This window comes from Armigeres subalbatus, unplaced genomic scaffold (genome assembly GCF_024139115.2).
Source record: "Armigeres subalbatus isolate Guangzhou_Male unplaced genomic scaffold, GZ_Asu_2 Contig1003, whole genome shotgun sequence".
Taxonomy (NCBI): Eukaryota; Metazoa; Arthropoda; class Insecta; order Diptera; family Culicidae; genus Armigeres; species Armigeres subalbatus.
This window is the reverse complement of record NW_026941741.1, coordinates 1-6694: the sequence shown is the minus strand read 5'-3', so window position 1 is coordinate 6694 and position 6694 is coordinate 1. Positions and strand designations below refer to the sequence as shown.

Below are 6694 nucleotides of genomic sequence, written 5' to 3'. Positions count from 1 at the left end.
GGCTGCCCTGAGTTTCACAATCCTTTGCTGCACAGTGGATCTGGGTCAGAGTGTACGACGCTAGAGGTTCAATGCCACAGTCATCGTCAACTGAATCCAACGGTGTTGTTTCGAATGGCTCCAGTGACCCTGTACAACGGATGGAGAAAAGTCGATACCCTAGCATTGATAGACGAAGGATCTGCGGTAACCTTGATAAATAGGAAGCTGGCAAAATTGTTGAGAGCAGATGGACCGGTTCAGCCGTTGCAGATGTATTGGACGAATGGTGTTCAGCAAAAGGAAAGAAAATCGAAGATTTTAAAGATCAAAGTTTCTTCCAAACGTTCGTCATGTCGATTCGATCTTATTGATGCTCGCTGTTCAGAAGTTGGATCTCCCTGCACAGCAAATGGTTGCATAGCACTTGAGTATTTTCAGTCATTGGATGTGTGCACCTCAAATGTTATTGGAATTCGACAACATCCACCTTATTGCTACACTGGAGTTTAGAATAGGAGAATCTGGAGAACCAGTAGCTGTTCGGTCCCAACTTGGCTGGACGGTATATGGGCCCCGTATGAAGCTATAAAAGCGTAGGCGCTGAGAGACCGCTCGGAGAGCGGAAATGTGTGATGAAGTCGCACAGTAATATATTTTGATTCGACAGGGTCTTCAGCCTGTATAGGGAAGACGCCTGACCAAAGCGGAAGAAGGCTACAGCCAACGAAGAAGCAAGTTGCAGAATAGTATCAGTAGAGCGGAACTGATTAATTAGAAAGCAGATTAGTAATGGTAATCCCTGCACAGCCTGAAGCAGCCACAGGGTTTACGGGTGGGGGAATGTTACCGCCGGTAAATAAATACCTGGTCGCGAAAGGGTCAAAGCATCATCCCGACAAAAAAGCTGTGAACGCACCCTTATATTTGACGTTTCTTGCTGCAGCATAAATTTACATACGGATATGCGTGCGTTTGTGTGAGTGTCAATAATATGAGTAAAGAAACAGATGATCGTTGTAATGTTGTATTTGTTGTTTGTTTACTAAGTACATAAGCGATGTAAAGTCTCCATCATGGAATATGTGTAGTTTGTTGCGCTGTAAGGGAAAGTTATTAACGAGTTTGTAGAAATGTTTTGATCGTATAATTGTGAATATTACAGATTAAGTCAAGTTATCCGTTTATGTTCTCCGGAGGAGATTGAATTTGTAGTGATACTTACCGTAAGTGATAGTTTGTACCTCTTAAATAATGTTTGTAATGTTTTCAATGTATAAATTATTAGGACTCTTGCTCATCACCAGAGGCGAAGCTAGGGAGTGTTTGGGAAAGTGGAAAACTAAATTGTAAGTTAATTATGTTTGTATTTTAAGTGTTATTAATGTTAGTAAATATATTTCAGTTGAGTTTATTGGAAATATACTCCAAAATTGTTTTCTTTGCACCCGGAGGGTGCAACAGCGGTCCTTAGAAGAAATGAAGAGCAAGTGATGGTGCATATTTTTCAAATATACTATATTAACAATATGATTCACTCTCACGAAATTTTGGCGACACCATATGTGGCGCCAACTCGCGTCCGAAAGGATCGATACACACGTAAATCGAACTACCCAAAATATGACGATCGTTTTACACACACTTCAAAATGTCATCATGGAAAAAAATAGGGATGCTTGATGTTTTTTTGCAAACTTAATCGATTATGTTTAATCGAATGCAAACGGAAAATCAAATGTTGTAGCAGAAGTGTGGTAGGCATATTTTTGTGGAAATGTATAATAAATTTGATATAGCTCGTTGAACTGTATCCGGCGGGACCAAGCCGGTGCACCATATCGAAATTGACGCACGCTGAAGCAGTTGGAAAGCTATACTGTGGTTGCTGTGGAAGTTTACATTCTTCTCGGATTGTACCTACTCGCTCTCTGTTTCGCACACCATGTTGTTGTTTGCTCATTTGACTGCAACACAAAGACGCCATGATTCTTTGGGAAATTTGACATTAAAGAAGTCAATGAATTGTCTGAGACAAACAGCAAGTTGTCTGCATGGCTTATTATACGTATCTAAAATTAGTTGAGATATCCTTTGTCACTATTTAATCCGCATTTTATTGTTTTTTTTTTGGTTGAATCTGGTTGAAAGTAAATTTAACAAGATACGTTGAAGAATAGCTTAAATATAACATTTGGAATGCATTTAAATTTATATAGAATGAGGAATTATTCCAGCTAAGATTTGACAGTTGGGTAGAAAACCTTATTGAGAATTTTGCGTAAAATGGGTTTGTAGAACTAACGAGGGTGGATTTTTTTTAACAAGATGGAAATTGGAGGGTCACATTTTCTATTTACACGCTTTTTCCAATAAGCTCAAAAAGAACCCAACGTAGATCGAAAATACTTAAAGTACTTTTGGGAGAATTTGTCAATGAAGATAATAGATTCTAATATACACCATTGTGAGATACCACACTTTCATTAGTAGCCAAATAACGTGAAAACACTGGTTTGGACTATGCTTTTGCTAATATTTATACCATTTGATTATGTGTATTTATTCGCCTGAAAATTCCACAACAGTATGATCTTTAATTAATATTGTAATAACAGATAATAAATTTAAAAACTAAAACTCAATTTAACTGTTATTCGTTTTATTTATTTACTGCGTTAATGTAATATGTTCGAACCATATTTTGTTGTGGTCCGCCACATTGACTTTATATAGTAATTTAATTCAAATATTATCAATTCATATTGAATTGGTGGAAAAAATCTTCTCTTCATTATGTCATATGACTTGAAATGTTTTCTACAGAACCATGTCAATCAGAGTAATTCCGTTACACTTCCAAGACTCTGTCTTCAAATATGAACTCTACCATCTATGCACAGAGAGAGCATGACCGCTTGCTACAAAAAAAAATAACAGAGAATATAATCCCTGGGAGAACGAGATAGCAAAGTGCTTGACAGTCGAGTATTACTGGATTTCTCTCTGCATTGCACATGCGTTTCTAGCTCGGTTTCCTATCAGAAAAACTTATCTTACAATAATTAGTATACTGAAATCTTCATTATGTTGTTTGAAAAGATTTCTTTTGACAGCCCAAAATGAATTGAATATCATGTTGCAAACGGCCTCTTAAATACGAAATACCAATTATCATATAATAAATGACGTAATCTAAAAATTCTAATTGTAGTTATGGTAAATATTGATTTGAGTTAGCTTTAATTGAAATGTGTAAATATTGTAAATAATTTTAGACTGCAAAACATAAAATATGTAATTATTTTTCGGTCACGCATCTAAAAACAGCTGAAAACCAAATGTATATGTTTGACGCATAAAGTTTACTGCACATTTTTGCCATTCTTCCATGTGCTTATTTTACGCTTGACTACAAATGACATGCTCTGTCATGCTTTCATCACTTGTCTTATGCAACTGTCAATATCAATATCGCTTCACGAGCTATGCTACGAGATAAGCTACGAGTTTATCGAACTATGCAATGTGCCACGGCAAGAATGATCATGTTGAGAAAGTTCTAGAAGGAATTGGACATGTAGAAGTATAATATTGGTACAGATTTGTCATATTTAAAGTCCATTTTTCGGCATTGTAAAAAAATGCGTGTGCAACTCGTTGCAAAACTCGATTTTTTCAGCACTCGTAGTATTTATCCAACTCGGCAAGCTTCGTTCGTTAAACGTACGACTCCTGCTGAAAAAATCATCTTTTTGCATCTTGTTGCCCAAACTACTATTTCGATAACTTTTTGTACGTTTATAACGAGTTGCACGAGTTGATATCGAGTTATACGTTTATCCAACCAGGCTTGTCGAGTTGGATAAATACTACGAGTGCTGAATTAGTTTTGCAAACGAGTTGCACACGCTTTTTTGCATCGACGGAAAATGGGCTCTAATATGATAATTTAGACCAACATTTGAAAATGGCGTAACAGCCAAAATTTATTCCTTCTGATTCTTTGTCCACATATATAGCTATATATGAGAACGAAGAATCAGAAGGAATACATTTTGGCTGTTACGCCCTTTTCAAATGTTGGACTAGAAATCTGTACCAAAATGGTACGAACTGAATTACTTCAAATGATCATTCTTACCAATATCATGTTGCTGAAAAGAACCGTCATATTCCATGTTATCGTACCACAATGCGTAGCTCGACAAGCCATGAAGCGATAGATGAGCTTGCCTTTGGAAAATTCTGATGTCATGGCCATCATTACCCAAGCTGATTCAGCTAAATGTAGTCATGTAACTACTGATCTGATGTTGGTTTTTCATTATAGCATCCTAATGAGTGCTATAATGGATTTTATGTCACTCTTTTGATTTTAAAGACAAAGATGTAGATTTAAAATTCTGAAATAAAAACCGGTGAAAAATTTTGTGTTATATTTTTAATTTTCGATAAAATAAAAGAACAACAATCTAATTTAGATAAGTCATGAAAGCAATAAACAGTCACGTAATCTTCATGTGACACACTAGTGCTAGCCGATTAAGTGAAATTGAGTGCCTCGACCTTTGAATCACTTAATTGGTACGTGAATATTGCTTTTCTCACCGAAGAATAGACTACCGTGCAAATTTGTCGAAGTTGCAAAAGAAATGCTCTCACGTCCAATTGTATAGAAATTAGCGAAAGCACAATCCAAAACATCATTCTTGCACCTTTTCTCACACCCCAAAAAGCTCTTTCTTGCAGTGGAGACGTCATCCATATATGGAGAAACTGGTGGGAACATATTTTGGTGGGACAATATTTTTTGCATGGGAGTCGAACACGGCGCAAAATTTGCAATAGTGCTGTGAAACAAAAACACGTTGTTTTTCACGTAGATATGATGGGAAGATTATTTTGGGTGTAGCTAACACCGTCCTGTAAAACCACATTTTTTAAACTACAAGTTCCGACAGTTTGATAATCCGCTTGTTATGCTTTCGCCATACAAATTGCTAGCTTCCGCGCATATACATATACACCCAGATGCTACACTGAAAGCAAAGGCATAGTAACGTCTACCATATCGAGGGTAAAATTAAAAACATTTTACCACTTGATTTGTGCAGAACGCAGCTCATATTCATTCCAACTGTGTTTATTGTAAATTTTACCATGCAATATCCAGAGAAGAGAAGTAATAGATTAAACTGTGTTATTGTCAATTCTACTACGTTCTGCAGTGTTGCACATAGTAAATTTAACTGCGAATTTATATTACGGTTTACTGTGGGTGAGGCGGGTATAATTAAAGAGTAAACAAACAGATCTTCAGTAAGATTTTTTATTATCGTTTTACGTCATCGTTATTTTTTCATAAAAACAATTTTCCGGAGAATTCATACGACTGCGAAAACGACTGCCTAACGTTAGAATTTCGAGGTGTAATGCTTAATCCGGAATTCCTTCTGAATTTGCGCTGCAGCAGAAGACAAACCATTCTATGTGTCCTTCAGTAGTAAGGTCCTGTGGATTCTACGACGGCAGCAGCGTCGTAGTTTGTTCGGAGGGTTTTGATCCGAGGGAAGCTCGGGAAAAGTCTCTTCAACCTTTTCCGTGGATGGTTGCGGAACTGGTGATAGCAAAACATTTTCCTGCAATAATATAATAATTCGCAAAACTTCCCATTTTCTTTTGTTTATAATATATAAACTTACCTTATGCGGCAGGATTTGTTCAGTTTGAAATGATCTTATAAGGAAGGTCCTCGCATATGTTGCAATAAGCAGCAACCTTATCACAAAATATCCTACAAAATCGTTATAAATTGCAGATTAATATATTCAGCCGTTTAATTTGTTAACTTACCATTCCAGTTCATTGCTTGGTTCAGTTTAAACCGTCCGAAAACTGATACCCTTTAGATATTTTCTTTCACCCGTAGCAACCTGTCAACTCCGCCCGAGATTGACAAAGTTCCAATATGGAAGAAGGGGAAAGTTATTTTCGTAAAAACGCTGCACAGTTGAAACTACTATGCGCAATAGTATAAATAGTAAACAAAACATAGTTATGATAACTATAATGTGGTTGTTTTGCAAAATATCATAGTTAGGGTTACTAGTTTGATGCATAGTAGCGATAAACATGTTTGTGTAGTTGATTTTACGACACAATTATTATCAGTGTAGCAGCTGTGGGTAGAAAACCAGCGCAGCAAGCATTTCCACGTCGGAGCAGCTTATACTTTTACTATATGAAGCATAATTTGTTTTTCTCTATATTATCGTAAAACTTTATTAAAACGAGGAGAATCGATCATTTGAAGATCGATTTATTCAAAAAAGTATGGGCATCCCTATACCTTCGAATGTCATCTTTTCAGCTGCATGACTGTCGCCATCGTCGCCATGGGATTTGCTAGAATAAACAAGAAGAAAACATGTTTAGATTCCTCTTTGCTCGCTAGATGATGTTGTTATCACCGGCAAATGGTTCGCCATTTCGTTGTATGGAAAAGCTCGAAGTGAACCATATTGTTAATATAATATATTTGATATTATGAAAACTCGATTTGCATATACACATCAAGTGAAAGATTTAAGAAAGATGAACGATTTACGAGGTTTTATACACCCAAAACAATTCGGCGTGACATTCTTTGTATTAAGCATTTTGTATCAAATCTCGCATTCAAACCAATCAGAGAATGTCATACTTGTTAATA

At 36.4% G+C, this 6694-nt stretch overlaps 1 long non-coding RNA gene across 1 annotated transcript; it reads left to right on the top strand.

The window, feature by feature from the left end:
* The first annotated feature begins 709 nt into the window (after window positions 1–709).
* On the top strand, window positions 710–1330 carry LOC134202099 (uncharacterized). The gene is made up of 3 exons (XR_009977140.1): window positions 710–1081; window positions 1145–1205; window positions 1268–1330. It is a non-coding gene; the product is annotated as an uncharacterized LOC134202099 (long non-coding RNA).
* Window positions 1331–6694: the final 5364 nt, after the last annotated feature.